General features: G+C 44.1%; 1 protein-coding gene across 4 annotated transcripts in view; it reads left to right on the forward strand.

The window, feature by feature from the left end:
- Positions 1–16,691, forward strand: part of ANO4 (anoctamin 4) — a 426,079-nt gene that overhangs the window by 279,865 nt on the left and 129,523 nt on the right. The window lies entirely within an intron of this gene.

Here is a 16,691-nt window from a genome sequence, read left to right on the forward strand (position 1 = left end):
CCCTTCTCCCCTGACAGTCCTGTGAGTGTTCATATCCCTTTTATATTAGTCAGGGTAAGCAAACTGCTCTAACAGACAATCCCCACGTCTCAGCGACTTAACACAATTGAACGCTCGTCCGTGTGTGTGTTGGTGAACCACATTCTGCGTGGTGATTCAGAGACCCAGACTTCTGTCTTGTGGCTTCGCCAAAGCCCAGTGCTTGGAGCCCCCTGAAGGCTCATCTGCCTTAAGCCAGCAGGTAAGGAAGCTGGTCTACACCTTGCCCTATTAAAAAGAGGGATTGTTGAGTTAAAAAAAAAAAAAACACTCAGTTCACCTTTCAGCTCCCCTTTCTTTAACAACTCACCAAGTTGCCCCAGGAAAAGCCACAAAACCTAGCAGCTGGCTTCCTGGCTCATCTGTCAGTCTCTGAACAGTAATTTGTCACTTTTTACATGTGTGGTTGGGGGAGGGAGGTTAGCCAAGTAATTGAGTATTTGAGGAGTTGTGAAAGTGATAAAGAATTAACTCTGAAGCTTCTGATTTGACAAGAAATCGTGGCCGGATGGCAGGGTCGGTGGTAGGAGAGAAAACCATGCCAAAGACGATGAACAACCAGGCAAAGACAGCCTCTTAAATCAAGTCAGCCTGGCCTTGATCCCAGCCAGGCTTCAGGAATTCCTGGCTCTCCCTGTTCCAGCCATATAACAACAGCCTCAGTAAAAATGACTTGCCTGAAGGGAAGAAAAGGGGTGACAGATTTAAAAAAAAATAGGTTGCCAACTTTGACAAAAAAATAAACCAAATGGCAGTTGCAGGGAGTGCAAGCTGGGGGCACATTTCAGCAACAGAAAAATCAGTTAAAGCCTGTGGGCTTCTAGAGGGCGAAGGAGAGAAAAAAAATCAAAGAATAGATGCTCTGCATCAAAACGTATAATGCACGGGAAGCAACTCCATTAAACTACTGAAATAGCCAAACTTTGGATCCCCACAGGTTAGATTGATGCCAAACAAGCCCCATTATGTGAATGTTTAATAGGGTTATTGAAGAAGACGTGAAACTCAGAGCCCACCCTCAAAATCCTAGTTAAATCCTCCATGGGAAATAAGAACTGAGCGAGATTTCATGTAAAGTCAGAGATCAGGACCTAGCATGTTTTCTGAAAAGAAAAAGACAGATGAAAGCTGATGTGTTTCCACTCTTAATTTAAACCCTCACTGTGCCTGTGTTGTTCATCTTGAAGTTTCTTACACAAGTGGTTGTTTGTTTTTAAATCCTCCTGGAGTAGAGTCTGGTGTACGTGCAGGTTTTCACTTTGCTTCTTACCTGCTCGAGAGAGTGCCTAGCACAGTGTAGGAGGGTCTCAAAAATTTTAGACGGATGGATGGGTGGAAGAATCAATGAAATATATGTTGTGTGCCTGGGGTTTGTTTTACTTCAAAGGGACACAGGTAAATGGAAGAGGAAGATTTCCTACTCATTTTCATGCTGGTTATGTTTCCTCATGTTCTGGCTTTAGAACAAAATTTCTCAGGAGGGTTCTCAAAATCTGAAGCACCTGGGCACCCATCAGGATCTTTAGGGACTAGAACTGAGAATCATACCTTTACAGGTATTTTAAACTATATAATAAATGAGAGATGGTAGCATGTGGGATGGCGGCATTCAGCCATCTCTCACGTATATTTGAGAAGGTTTTTTGACATGTTCTGGTATTCACTCACTGAATTATTGATTCATTCAGCGGTCACTAATTTGATGCCTGCTTCTTGCCAGACACTGTCTTGGTACAGGGGATATAAAGATAAATCAGACACAGCCTTGACCTTACCTAGTAAATAGATCATTTTATTTTACTTTAAATTATGTTGCAGTCTAGTTGATTTACGATGTTGTGTTAGTTTCAGGGGTACAGCATAGTGATGCAGTTACACATATATTCATTCTTTTTCAGATTCTTTTCCCATAAAGGTTATTACAGAATATTGAGGAGAGTTCCCTGTGCTATGCAGTAGGTCCTTGTTGGTTATCTGTTTTATATATAGTAGTGTGTATATATTAATCCCAAGCTCCTGATTTATCCCTCCCCCACCCCCCTTTCCCCTTTGGTAACCATAAGTTCGTTTTCAAAATGCGTGAGTCTGTTTCTGTTTTGTAAATAAGTTCATTCATATCATTTTAAAAATTAGGTTCCCCTAATTTTATGATATGAGTGATATCATATGATATCACATCACATGATATGAGTGATATCATATGATATCACATCATATGATATGAGTGATATCATATGATACTTGTCTTTCTCTGTCTGACTTACTTCACTTAGTATGATCATCTCTAGGTCCATCCATGTTGCCGCCAATGGCATTATTTTGTTCTTTTTATGGCTGAGGAGTATTCTTCTTTATCCATTCCTCTGAGAGTACACCATTTTAAATAATTGTAGACAGTATGTTGGGTGTGACTTAAAAGAGGGAGTGCTCCATCCTCCAGATTTGGAAGGAGGTTGATAGAGATGAGGGTGGGTCACAAGAAGAAAATGCTTGAGATGGGTCTTGAAGGATGACAGGTGTCCAGGTAGGTAAGGGAGAAGCACATCCTAAAAAGAGAGAATAACATATGTATAGAAGTATAAAAACACGAGCTTCCCTGGTGGCGCAGTGGTTGAGAGTCCGCCTGCCGATGCATGGGACGAGGGGTCGTGCCCCGGTCCGGGAAGATCCCACATGCTGCGGAGCGGCTGGGTCCGTGAGCCGTGGCCGCTGAGCCTGCGCGTCCGGAGCCTGTGCTCCGCAACGGGAGAGGCCACAACAGTGAGAGGCCCGCGTACCAAATATATATATATATATATATATATACACACACACACACACACAAAGACATGAAACAGAATGGGGTGCTTGAAAAACCACAAGTAGTTTTCTGTGATGGGGTGTAGGGTGTGAGAAAGCCTGGCATTATTGTTTGAAAAAAGAGAGTGATCGGTGGAAAATGAGCTTTCAAGATAGGAGAACTAAGGAGGAAAAAGCAGAGAGACAGTTGGAACAAAGCAAACCTAAGAACCAGACCTCAGTGGGACCAAGAGAATAGTGTGGGCAGTTCTGTTGTGCCATTGGGAGGTGAAAAATTGAACAAGTGTCTTGAATGTTATGGGCGGGGGGATTTCTTTCTCTTTGAAAATGGTCATGCCACGTGGACAACATCTCTTTAATGATAGTATAAAAGTAAGACGTGAAGAACACTGGCTGTCAAGTTGGAAACAGTTGTTTGGTACAATTAGAAAAAGGTTTCCCTAGGATGGTTCGAGAGTGATTTTAGTGGGTTTAAAGTAATCAGAAGTAACTGGTTAATGAGCTCTGGGACTTATAACATGATCTCTTGGTTTTCCAAATGCAGTCAGAAATCTCCTGTGACTTCTCAGTTTTGCAGAGTGTTTGATATTGTGTTAATCTAGGAATAAAAAAGGATAATAGAAATTTAGGGGTGTGTGTACATGAATGTAGGAGAAAGAGAAGACAATTGGAAATTTAACAAATAATGACCAAAATGGAAAAGAGCCTTAAGAATACTCTGCTCTCAGGATAAAACCCAGAATCCTGGCTTGGCCCACTAGCTCCTGCTTCTGTGGGCTTTGGCGCGCTGAGCTGCTCTGACCTCATTAACTCTGTGCACTCTTGTCTCCTGTCTACACATGCTCTTCCCTTGCCTGGAATACCCTTTCCCTTAGGCTCCCTTCTTGCATGTTGCATCAGAGACGTTTCCTCCAGAAAACCTCCCATAATTTCCAACCTTCACCCCCGATTCTGGGTGGGGGGCACTCTTCTATGTCTAAGTAATAATTTTTTTCCTATCGTAGCTCTTAACAGTATCACCCATTTTCATAGCTTTCTCCTAGACCATAAGCTCCTTGAAAGACTGTCTGCATCGCCACTATGAGTCCCATAGTTGGTACTTAATAATGATTTGTTAAATGAGAAAATACATAGAAATGAAAATAGGAGAATCATATTATGAGCAAAGAATAAAGATGATGTGAAGTTAGTTCACTGCATACTCATCTCAAACCAAACTCAACATTTTCTCCTCAAACGTGGTCCACCTTCATTAGCCCCTGTCCCGTAATGGCACTAATTTTTGTCCAGTTGCTGAAACCAAGGCCTGAAAGCTATTCTAGACACCTCCCTCACCTCCGCTTCCCACATCTAATACATCTCCAAAGGCTGATGATTTTATGTGCTAAGTGTCTCTTTAATCCAGCCATCTCTGCCACCATGCTCTCACCTCTAAAACCCAGAAATAATATAACAGGTTCCCTGGCTCTACCCTTGCCTACCTCCATTCCATTCTCTTAAGTGAGTACAGAATGAGGTTTTAAAGATGCACGACTGGGCTTCCCTGGTGGCGCAGTGGTTGAGAGTCCGCCTGTCGATGCAGGGGACGCAGGTTCGTGCCCCGGTCCGGGAGGATCCCACATGCCGTGGAGCGGCTGGGCCCATGAGCCATGGCCGCTGAGCCTGCGCGTACAGAGCCTGTGCTCTGCGGCGGGAGAGGCCACAACAGTGAGAGGCCCACGTACTGCAAAAGAAAAGAAAAAAAAAGAAAGATGCATGACTAATCATGTCACTTCACCCAGTTTAAAAACCTTAGAACAAATATGAAAATTATTGAGAATGACCTACAAGGCCTTGAATGACCTGGCCATTGCTGCCAACTCCTCTCCAGCCTTATCTGCCTTCACTGCCTTCCACCCCTCACTTCTTATGATCCAGACACATACAGCCTCCCTCAGTTCTTTGGATGTACTCTGCCTCAGGACATTTGCACATGATGTTTCCTTTCCTAGCATTCTCTTCCCGTTCCTTCCCCCCTTCCCCAAGTTTATTCTTATTCATCCTTCAAAACTCAGCTCCAGAGACTTCCCTGGGAAGCCTTCCTCCCATCCTTCCAAAGACCAGGTCTCTTCACTTTAGCAGAATGTTTCCCATGTAACATTTTTCATATATTAGATTTTATAATTATTTGGGTGTTATATGATTAATGCCTAACTCTCCAGGTAAACTTTGAACTCCATGGAGGCATAGGCCATGTCTGTTTCTGCTCACAATTATATCTCCAATGCTTAGCGTACAGTAGATGCTTCATACTTGTCTATTAAATGAAGTAAGGATCAAAGTAATAAAGATAACATGGAATAATCATAATTTTTTGAACTGCATTGTACAAAAGAATTCAAACTTGAGACTCAAAACACAAATAGCCTAGCTTTCTAGTTTCTAGTTAGTTCAAACAAATACCCGTGTTGGGAAGCAATAAAAGCAAACCTGTGGGTACACATCTTTATATAAATCAACGTATAGTGCCGTCGGTCACTTTATATGGTGTCACCGAAGGTGGTCCTACAGATGGGAAAACTTTATTAGATGCCAGGTGCTATTTTAAAGACTTTAATCCTCACAGCAACCTGATGGGAGAGGAGGTATTATTATCACCATTCAACAGAGGAAGAAATCAAGGCACAAAGAGGTTAAGGAACCTGCAGTAGGTTACACAGCTAGACTAGTCCACCTGCCTGAACAACCCCCAAGTATCAGTGGTTTAACTCTGTAGAAGTCTGTCTGTTGTTCACATCATGGTCTAGTGCGGGTCACCACATGGAGGGAGGTGCATTGTCCCTTCTCCATACCGACATTTGGGTACCCAGGCTACTTCTGTCTGGTGACTCTGCCATTCCCTAAATCCCTTCCATCTGGTTTACCGAAGGGGGGGAAAAGAGAGATGAGTGATTTTGTAGGAAGTTTTATGGGCCAGTTTTAGAAGTGGGGTACAGCACTTTTGCCCACATTTCATGGGCCAGAGCTCTTCAGGTAGCGACCCCTAACTCGAGGGATGCTAACATAAATACCTGTGTGCCCAGGAGGAAGAGGGAAATAGGTTTGCTGAATAACTAGACAGTGATGGATCAATTCAGATTCAGCCAGAGAGGCACTAGGTCCCACACTGTTCAACATCGTGCTCTGCTGCAGGATGTCTCAACCTCGGCACTCTGATATTTGGGGCTGAATAACTCTTCTGTGGGGGCCTGTCCTGTGCATTGCAGGATGGTTCATATTATCCATGGCTTCTATCCATCAGATGCTAATAGCAATTTCCTGCCTCTCCCCTTAGTTGTGAAAATCAAAAATGTCTCCAGACAGTGGCACGTTTTCCCTTGTGGTGGTTGGTAGGGTGAATACAAGATCCCACCCCTTCCCTCCTTGAGAACTGTCTCTCTACTGTCTTTTATCACATGACACCCTTCAGGCAGGCCCACCCACTCTCTGAGATAAATTAAACTCCGGTCGAAGCTGATGGCTGTGACGGACAAGTCCATTCGGGAATTAATTTCTTCCTCTTCTCCTCCTTGCCTGTGAGTGTTGGTCTGCTTCAGTAGCACTGCCCTTCATTCTTAAAATGGCATCAGCAGTAATACCCTTCAGGCAATTACCTTCTAAGGTCGATACTCATCATAAAGTTTTTCTGCTGGGAGACAGAGAAAAGGAAATGTGCGAAAAAGTGTCATGTCATTTTTTATAATATACAAATACTGCGTATTCTTTCAAGAAATAGATCAATTCTAAAATACCTTTCAGAAAAATATTTGTGTAAAGTACAGAGAAAAATGTTCCTTCCTGAAATTGAAAATTTCTATCATTACCATTATTTTATTTTGATGAAAATCCATAAAAAGTGAGGTGAAATTAAATACTGATCACTTCCTAATGGAAGAATCTGAAATGTTTGTTTGTTGTGTGTGCATGTGTTTAAATAAATATTCCTTCATTCCCATGCTCCACGCCTGTTGTTGTTCTGGGGGCTTGGGAATCAACAGTGAATAAATAGGCCGAGATTCCTGCCCTCCTGGAGCTTCCATTTTAGCTGGAGGTGACCAACACTAAGTTATAAACCAGTGGGTCTCAATCAGGGGAGTGATTTGGCAATGTCTGGAAACATTTTTGGTGATCCCAACCTAGGGTGAGGGCTGCTACTGGTATCTAAGGGGTGCTACTGGTATCTAAGGGGTGCTACTGGTATCTAAGGGGTGCTACTGGTATCTAAGGGCGGGGATGCTGCTTGACATCCTTCAGTACGCGGCAGCCCCACAACAAAGAATTATCCAGCCCTGGAGGTCACTAGTGCTGACGTAAAACTTTTTTGGAGTCTAGTCGATTTACAATGTTGTGTTAGTTTCATGTGTACAGCATAGTGATTCAGTTATACGTATACATATACTTGGAATGGAATTTCCTCACTTGCCTTTCTCCCCCCGCTAGACTAAGCCACTGAGTGCAGGAACCGTGTGCCTGGCGGCTGGCGGCACCCGGGGCTCGATCGTAGGACCAAAAGAAAAGGAGAGGAATCAGCAGAGTTGGCATTCTTGCCACCCCTGGAGGACAGAGCCTGGGCTCTGGGGTCAAGTTCGCTCATCTCCTAAAGCCAGGACACCCAGAGGAAGGGTTGAAAAACATAAATAGTATGTCATGAAACATAAACATCAAACATCAAGAGTCAGTGGTGGTCTCCGTGTTCAGCTTGAAATTACCCCTGGCTTGCTGATTTCTTTTTTGTCTCAATTCTGCTGAATGACCATTTTTCCTCTCCATTAAATTCTGATGTCAAGACTAATGCCTGACCCCAAGATATTTAACTCATGCCTCAGACATTTTAATTTTATGTGTCATGTGCATATATGAAAAGGACAGTATAAAAAGACCACTTGACATGAAATTGGCTTACATGCCTTTCTCCCCCTCTAGACGTTGAGCTAGGAAATCGTGTAACAGTCTAGGGAGTAACAGAATGGCACACCTCTTGGTGCCCAAGAAAGCACTAACCATGGAAATCTGGGTGCTGGGCCAGCAAGGGCTGGTGAGGACGGGAGAAAGTTGCTGAAGGGGATGGGGGGTGGAAGTTTCTCTGTAACTCACCCCCCCGCCTTTTTTTTTTAACATCTTTATTGGAGTATAATTGCTTTGCAGTGTTGTGTTAGTTGCTGCTGTATAACAAAGTGAATCAACTATACATATACATATATCCCCATGTCTCTTCCCTCTTGCGTCTCCCTCCCTCCCACCCTCCCTACCCCACCCCACCCCTCTAGGTGTTCACAAAGCACTGAGCTGATCTCCCTGTGCTATGCAGCTGCTTCCCACTAGCTAACTATTTTACGTTTGGTAGTGTGTATATGTCCATACCACTCTCTCACTTCGTCCCAGCTTACCCTTCCCCCTCCCTGTGTCCTCAAGTCCATTCTCTACGTCTGCGTCTTTATTCCTGTCCTGCCCCTAGGTTCGTCAGAACCGTTTTTTTTTTTTTAGATTCCATATATATGTGTTAGCATACGGTATTTGTTTTTCTCTTTCTGACTTCACTCTCTATGACAGACTCTAGGTCCATCCACCTCACTACAAATAACTCAATTTCGTTTATTTTTATGGCTGAGTAATATTCCATTGTATATATGTGTCACATCTTTATCCACTCAACTGTTGATGGACACTTAGATGTAATCCCCCTTTGATTACATAATCACTTGAACCTTCCTGTCAACCGAATAGGCCAGCAGACCATGGCAGTGAGGTGTGGACAAGAGTGGTCAGCCAAACGGCAGTCTTCAAGTAGTAGCGGGAGCCATTGCAAGATAAGGGTGACAAGCGCCCACTGTTAAAAAACAATCCTGTGTTCCAGAATTATAATGTAGACGCATTACAACTCTGAGGGTACAGGCAGTATGATGAAGGTCAGAGAGACTAAGTGGCTTGCTCAAGGTCACTCCAGTCAATGGCAGACTAGTGAACAGGAGAGAAGTGTGTTTTCTCCACAGTGCTGCCACCTCAGGTGTGTGCCACATGAAAGGGGCCAAAGTACATAGAGTTTTTCAGCCATATTACGCTAGCGCGAGCCTGTAAATATAAAAATATTGGATCGCCTTTGGAGTTTATTGTTGAAGCATTTGAGGTGGGGTAAAGAGAGAAAGAAAATAAAATGGTAAAATATAAGTAAATATTCAAACCAAGGAAAATATCTTTTAGAGTAGGCATTCAAGTTTGGGGAAAAAAGTAGGCTCAGATTTGCAGACCTTGATGGCATATATCTGTAATGGTTGACAAAGAAGCCAGTAAATTGGGCCCTGAGCCTAGTGGGCAGAGCAGAGGGAGAAATCTGCTTAGCAATCCCTCAGAGAAGTAGTGCATTTCCTAGCATTTTCCTAGCATTTGCAAGAAATAGAGTTCTTGCACAGGGAAGGGGGGGCTCTGAGTGAAGTATCCTCAGCGACGTCCTAGCGTAAACTCCTGCTAGGGCTTCTCCAGGGACTGTTTCTGGCAGGCCCCTCAGCGTGGTTCTGGAAAATTAATTGCTCACGGCCATAACCTTCTGTAGGAGTTTAGGCACGTCTTCAGCAGAAGGCTACAGTCTACCCTAAACTAACCTCATTGTAAATCTCTGTTGTTTGAACTACACTCTACGAAAATTAAAGTTGAGAACTTATTAAAAAGCAAATAGCCTCACATTCCGTTTGAACATATATTCATGCTTGAGAAGCAATAAAAGCAAACCTATGGGTAGGCATGTTTATAAGCCGATGCATGATGCCGTTTGGTCGTTTTATGTGTATTGCCAGAGTGGGGCCCACAGGCTGTTTACCAGCCGTGATTGTATGGGCACCTGAAATTTGATGCCACAGAGGACTCTCCTGCACTAGCCACCTGAGGGGCCCAAGGTTGTCAGCATTAGGGACAGTCATTTTATTGAAGAATTATAGTTCAGGAGACCCCTCTCAAACTCAGTTTCCGAGAAGGCAATTCAACACAACAGTAGGGAGTTTACTGAAGGAATAATGACATCTCATATTTCTATGGTGCTTACTAGGTTCCAAGTGCTTCACAGTTACAAATTCATTAGCCCTGTGAGTACGGTATAGCCATTATCCCCATTTTTATAGAGGAGGAAACGGAGGCACGGAGAAGTGAAGTAACTTGCCCAAGGTTACACAGTTGGTAAGTGGCAGGGCTTGGATTCTCAGGTCCCGTATTCTGGCTCCAGTCTTACCCTCTTAACATTAGGTATTATGTATTTGTGGCTGCTGTAAGATATTACATAAATGCCACGGCTTAAAACAGCACAAATTGTTTTACGGTTCTATAGGTTAGAAGTCCAACATGGGTCTCACTGGGCTAGAATCAAGATGTGGGAGGGCTGCATTCTCTTCTAGAGGCTCTGGGGGAGAACCTGTTTCCTTTGCCTTTAACAGCTTCTAGAGACTGCTGCATTCCTCGGCCTCATGGCCCTGTCTTTCATCTTCAAAGCCAGCAACAGTCCTTCTCACATCACTTCATTTCACTCCTTGCCTCTGTCCTTACATCTGCCTTTCTCTTCCATCTTGAAGGGCCCTTGTAATTACACTGGTCCCACCTGGATAATCCAGGCTAATCTCCCTGTTTTGTTTTGTTTTGTTTTGTTTTGTTTTTGTGGTACGCGGGCCTCTCACTGTCGTGGCCTCTCCCGTTGCGGAGCACAGGCTCCGGACGTGCAGGCTCAGCGGCCATGGCTCACGGGCCCAGCCGCTCCGCGGCATGTGGGATCTTCCCGGACCGGGGCATGAACCCGTGTCCCCTGCATGGGCAGGCGGACTCTCAACCACTGCACCACCAGGGAAGCCCCCTAATCTCCCTGTTTTAAAGGCAGCTGATTAGCAACCTTAATTCCCTTCTGCTACGTAGCTTAACATGATCACATGTTCTAGGAATTAGGATGGACATCTTAGGGGACTGTTATCCTGCCTGTAGCTCAGCTATGTGAATGTGCCAATCCGTAAAGCCCCAAGGATCTAGAACAGGTAAGTTTTGATGGGGGAAAGAAGGAAGAAAGGAAGGGCTGGAGGGTTTGGGCAGTAGGATTTGGAGACATTCAATGAAATGATATGTAAAATACTTAGCCTGGTACCTGGCCCATGGTAAAGCACTCAGTAATTGATAGCTATTATTATTTTTATTATTAATACTAACAGTATTAGTAGTTAGTATTACTACTACTATGAACCAGGAGTACAGTGAGAATCCTTGGGAGAATCTCTAAAGACTTGCAGTTGGTGTATAAAGGGAAGGTTTGAGGTACAAACAGTGATTTTTGCAATGGTAAATATATGACCTGAACTGGAATAGCACTACTTTTTTTTTTTTTTTAGCATTACTTTTAAACTAAATTCTACTCAGTGTTCCAGATATGGACTGAATGTTTGTGTCCCCCAAAATATACACGTTGAAATCTAATCCCCAAGGCGATGGTATTAGGAGGTGGGACCTTTGGGAGGTGATTAGGTCATGATGCCCCGATGAAGGGGATTTGTGCCCTTCAGAGATCTAGCTCACCATCTTTCCACCAGGTGGGGATACAGTGAGAAGTCTACAACCGGCAAGGTGGGCCCTCCCTGGACCTTGGGCACGCTAGCATCCTGATCTCAGATTTCCAGCCTCCTGGAAATAAATTTCAGTCGTTTATAAGCCGCCCAGTCTATGGTAGTTTGTTACAGCAGCCCTGGACTAAGCCAGGCTGTATTCCCATTTCACGTTTGTTTATCAGTAACGTGTGTATTTGTTTTCTAAACCTCTCAGCCTAGCTATCTAAAGATACTGATTTTTCTAGCGTGTGCCTTTTACTGTATTTTCTTTTCAGCGTTTGGAGGTTTTGTGTTGTTTTCATTGATCTGAAATCTTGAGAGAGTCCTTTAGGCAGAGAGAGACTGAGATGGATTTCAGTAGGATTGATGTTCTTTTAGCGCCCCCGTGACTTACAGCTGTCTCGGAGCGCTTGTTGTAGAACAGACACGTATTCTGCATCAGTCTCCTCAATGTGCAGGTTGCTGGTATTGATCCATAGAGTCAGGGGAAACAGATCTTTCCTGGAAGGTTTTAAACTGAGATGAAAGTGGAACAAGCTGCACAGCCTGAGATTTGTGCTTCTTGATGACGTGGCTCCTTTTAGGTAGCACATAACTTAGTGACTCCGGTTTTAAGGCGCAAAGAGGGCGCCTAGTCATGTGGGAAGAGTGTACCTTTGGGTGTCTGGAGATCCAGTGGTTAGTTAGCTGTGTTCTCTTAGTATTTGTGGGACCCACTTTGGATAATCCCTTAGAACTCTTTTATTGCCATTTATCCATCTGTAAATAGTTCTTTAACATTTATCAACTTATTCATTTAACAAATGTGAGAGGTCCGCGTACCGCAAAAAAAAAAAAAAAAAAAAAAAAAAAGACCTGGAAGTGGCCTTGGGGGCGGGCTCTGGTGGGCACATGCCCTTGGCCTTGCCGACAGCTCACCTCATGAGGAGCAGGCAGCTGGGGGAGGCCCACGTCTGAGCCCTGTGAGGTCCTGGGCCTGGGCAAGGTACTTCTTACCTCTAAGAGTGGCACTAAGGAGGGGATCGAAGTTAAACCTGTGGCCTTTGGGAAGAGTGCTTTATTCAAATGACGGCTGATTCAGGACCATGTCTTAGAAGTGTCTTTATCCTTGGGGGTACGCCCCATTCTTCTCATTTCCCACTTTGCTCACAGCACCCACACCATCAGTTTTGTGTTTCCCACTCCTGACTTAATGCTATCACCACTGCACGATGGTCACCTTCCTCACCGTCCGCCATCACCACCAAATCCTTTTGGTCCTAGTTCCTCCTTTCTGACCTCACTGCCACTGCCTTGGTTGAACTGGCCACCACCTCTTGGGTGAATAGTTATAAGTCTCCTCGCTCCCTCTGTCTCTCCCCGCTCCCCAGTCTGCTCACCACACTCATGTCACAGGTCATTGGCCAGGCTCTGGTCACCAGCCCATACAGCGATTTGAACAATTCCCTTCCTCCGGAATCCACAGCCCACAGATTGGCTAGCAGAGCCTGGGCCGGATTCCTCCCTTTCCTCAGCTCCTTAGCCAGGCACCCTCGGCAGGGAATTCCACGCACTGCCCCACGTGGCAGCATTGCTTCCTTGCTCAAGAGCTTTCAAAGATTCCCTACATCCTTCGAGATCAAGTTCAAACTCCTTCGCATGGCACCTAAAGCAGCTTCCCCAGCTTCTCCCCTCCCACCTAGCCTCCCGGGCTGGATGATCCTACGACATGGCAGCGGGGGTTACCCGAATGCCTCGTGACCGATGCTCCCTCTTCCTGAGGTGGGCTCTCATTCTGCTCATTGCCTGGTGAAAGCCTTTGCTTCCCCCAGGAGCTAGTCCAGATACCGCTGTCTTTACAAGACCTCTTACGTCTCACGCAGACGGCATTAGAATTCTGGGCCCGTTAGCCTTTGTAAATGTTGTGACGATGGCACTGATTATATACAATTATTTGTTTCCATCCATGTCTGTGTGTGGCACAAAGCCCAATGCAGCAGCCAAAAGTAATTAGAAGGCAGCTCCAGCCTTTACTTGAGTTTCTCGAAGGACACAAAGAGAAGCCAAGTACGTGGTCCTCAGAAACTACTACTCATTCTCCTTCCTTCATACCATCCTGTACTCAGGTGTTGCCCTTTTTCTCCCCCGACAAACCCATTCCTCCTTCACCCCAGCCTGCACAGTTTTTCTTTCCTCTTCCTTTATTGTTCCTCTCCTCCACACAAGCCTCACTGCTCTCTCCCATCACTTTCTTATGAGGACTGACATAGCTTCCCCACCAGGGGAAAAAAAGAAATCCATCCTTTTCAGGAGAGGGTAAATTAGACCATAAATTACAGGATTGTCTTTGTTGGGTTAGAGACTGTGCCAGTCAGATTATGCTACGTTCTGCTGCAGTAACAAACAACCCTCAAATCTCAGCGTCTGGCTTATTTCTTGCTCACCTAACACATTAGCTGTGGGCCAACTGAGGCTCTTCTTCACAGGTCTCCTTTCTTATGAGATCTTGCCTGAAGAAGCGACCTGTGCCTAAGGCACGCATTCTCTCTCTCTCTTTTTAATTGAAGTAGAGTTGATTTACAATGTCATGTTAATTTCTGCTGTACAGCAAAGTGACTCAGTTATACATACATATACATTCTTTTTTATATTCTCTTCCATTATGGTTTTTCTCAGGATGTTGAATATAGTTCTCCATACTATATAGTAGGACTTTGTTGTTTATCCATTCTACAATATATAGATAATAGTTTGCATCTACTAATCCCAAACTCCCAGCCCATCCCTCCCCCCTCCCCTCCCCCTTGGCAACCACAAGTCTGTTCTCCATGTTTGTGAGTCTGTTTCTGTTTCCTAGATGGGTTCATTTGTGTCATGTTTTAGATTCCACATATAAGTGATATCGTATGGAATTTGTCTTGCTCTTTCTGACTTAACTTCACTTGGTAGGTAAGGCATGCATTCTCATGACAGAAAATAAAAGGAATTGTCGAGCCACACGATGGCTCTTAAAATTTCTGCTCGTATTTCATCTGCCAAACAAGTCTCACAGCCAAGCGTGGTAATAGGGAGAGGAATTATACCTCTCCCCAGGGAAGGGGGCTGTAGGCCCTTGATAATGGGTAGGGATATATAATCCTCACAAAGAGCAACCTTTTTTTTCCAATTAGGAAAAATAATGCAATTTACCTAGGAATAATAATAATAATGCAATTTACCTAGGAATAATAATAATAATGCAATTTACCTAGGAATAACCCACCTTAGTATTTTTTTTTGTCCCATCACATTTATATAACACAGTAGTCTGTGAACTCTTTCAGGGCTCAGATGATGTCTTATGCTGTTTTGTTTTGTTTTAGAAACCTTTTAGTATTTTAGGAGAGGAAGTTTCCATGAAAGTTAGCAAAGATTTGGGCAGAAGAGAGAGAAACTCTGGGGGACAGAAATCAGACATGGGATTGGAAGTTTTCAAAATTCAACTTCATAGACCATCTTTTTTTTTCTTTTTTTTTAATTGCAGTATAGTTGATTTACAGTATTATATTTCATGTGTACAGAATAGTGATTCAGTATTTTGCAGATTATACTTCATTAAAAGTTACTCCAAGATCATGGCTGTAATTCCCAGTGCTATACAGTAGTACATCCTTGTTGTTTATCGATTTTATGCATAGTATACCGTGGTGGTATTTCTTTCAGATTAACAAACAGGACAGGTAGGTGTCTGCTTATGTGGTATGTGATTTCTAAGAGAAGGAGTCAGCCTCTTCCCCTGACCTGTTTCTTTGTCTACCGTCCTGTATCACTCAGGCTCCATTCAGGAAAACTGAAACTCAGCAGTTATTTTAACAGAGGTTAAGGCGGGGAATTGATTAGGTAGATATCAGAGAACTAACATGTCACCCAGGGAGCCCTGAGGCCACACAGAAAATAACTTCAGGAAGTGAAGCAGCTACTGCTCCAGGGGCCAGAGGAACAGAAGGAAGAGGGTGAGGTTTTCAGAACCTTTAGAAGCTCAGAGGAGGAGCCCTGGAGCTGAGCCCTATACTTCTGAGGAGATGTTGCCCTGGCTGGTACCTCTGGGGTATGGGACAATGCAGTGAGTCTAGTTTGGGGTATTTTTTAAAAGATGAAAACTGGAACCATTTGCCACGATGAGGTTGAAGAATCACTGCTGGGGTGACATCGACAAGGAGAACAGGCAAACAGGAAAGACCGAGTCCCCTTGCCTCCATTTTTTTCCCCTTCCAGTGCCCCCTACTGGCAGAACATATCAGAGAGCCAGATGCAAAGCGGAATTGTCGTTGGCAGGGTCCCTGCTCCAGCACATACAGAATATAGAAGAGGGAAGCTAAGAGACAACTTAGTAAGCAGTGCACTCCCTAATCCCTGGAATTTTCCAGTATGAACTTTAATCCTTTGGCTAAAGTCATCCGCATTTAAAATAAAAAATGTCCCTCGGAAAAGTGAAATTTTTTTTTTTTTTTTTTTTTTTTTTTTTTGCGGTACGCGGGCCTCTCACTGTTGTGGCCTCTCCCGTTGCGGAGCACAGGCTCCGGACGCGCAGGCTCAGCGGCCATGGCTCACAGGCCCAGCCGCTCCGCGGCACGCGGGATCTTCCCGGACCGGGGCATGAACCCGTGTCCCCTGCATCGGCAGGCGGACTCTCAACCGCTGCGCCACCAGGGAAGTCCGGAAAAGTGAAATTTTTAATGTTTTTTTTTCCTTTATATCCCATTATGAATAAGTTTATCAGATCTTTTCTAGAGAGTTAAAAACAAGGGGAGGAAGGAAGAGCCCTAGAGGGGGTACTGTTGCTGTAGCAGGAATAGATAGAGGTTGCCACTAAGATGGTAGAGGGGGTAAAAATGGTCAAAAAAGAAAAAAAAAGACAGGGATTAAGGAAGGTAAATTTTTACCAAATTCCAAATTTTGTAGATGCTTGACGTAATTTCTAGGTCTTTGCTGATCACAACCACCAAAATAAACTGCAGGAAAGTAGACAGATCTGTCCCTTTGGTCAGCACTTGGACCTACTCAGCTCCAGTAAGGGAATATAAAAACAAGACCCATGACCAAGACCAGACTAAGACAACAGCCATGGATGAGTCACTGAATGATTAATTTACACAGTGACAATTACTTAGGTAATTCAGGAGAAACCTTACTCTTGACTGAATGACGGCACCCTAATTAGTAGAAAGCTAAGGCCTGGGTTATCCTAAATTGGATTTTTCTGGTCTGAGGATTAATTAGGAAATCACTTATGTTTCCACACTTGGTGTACAG

The sequence above is a fragment of the Orcinus orca genome, chromosome 11 (genome assembly GCF_937001465.1).
Source record: "Orcinus orca chromosome 11, mOrcOrc1.1, whole genome shotgun sequence".
Classification (NCBI taxonomy): domain Eukaryota; kingdom Metazoa; phylum Chordata; class Mammalia; order Artiodactyla; family Delphinidae; genus Orcinus; species Orcinus orca.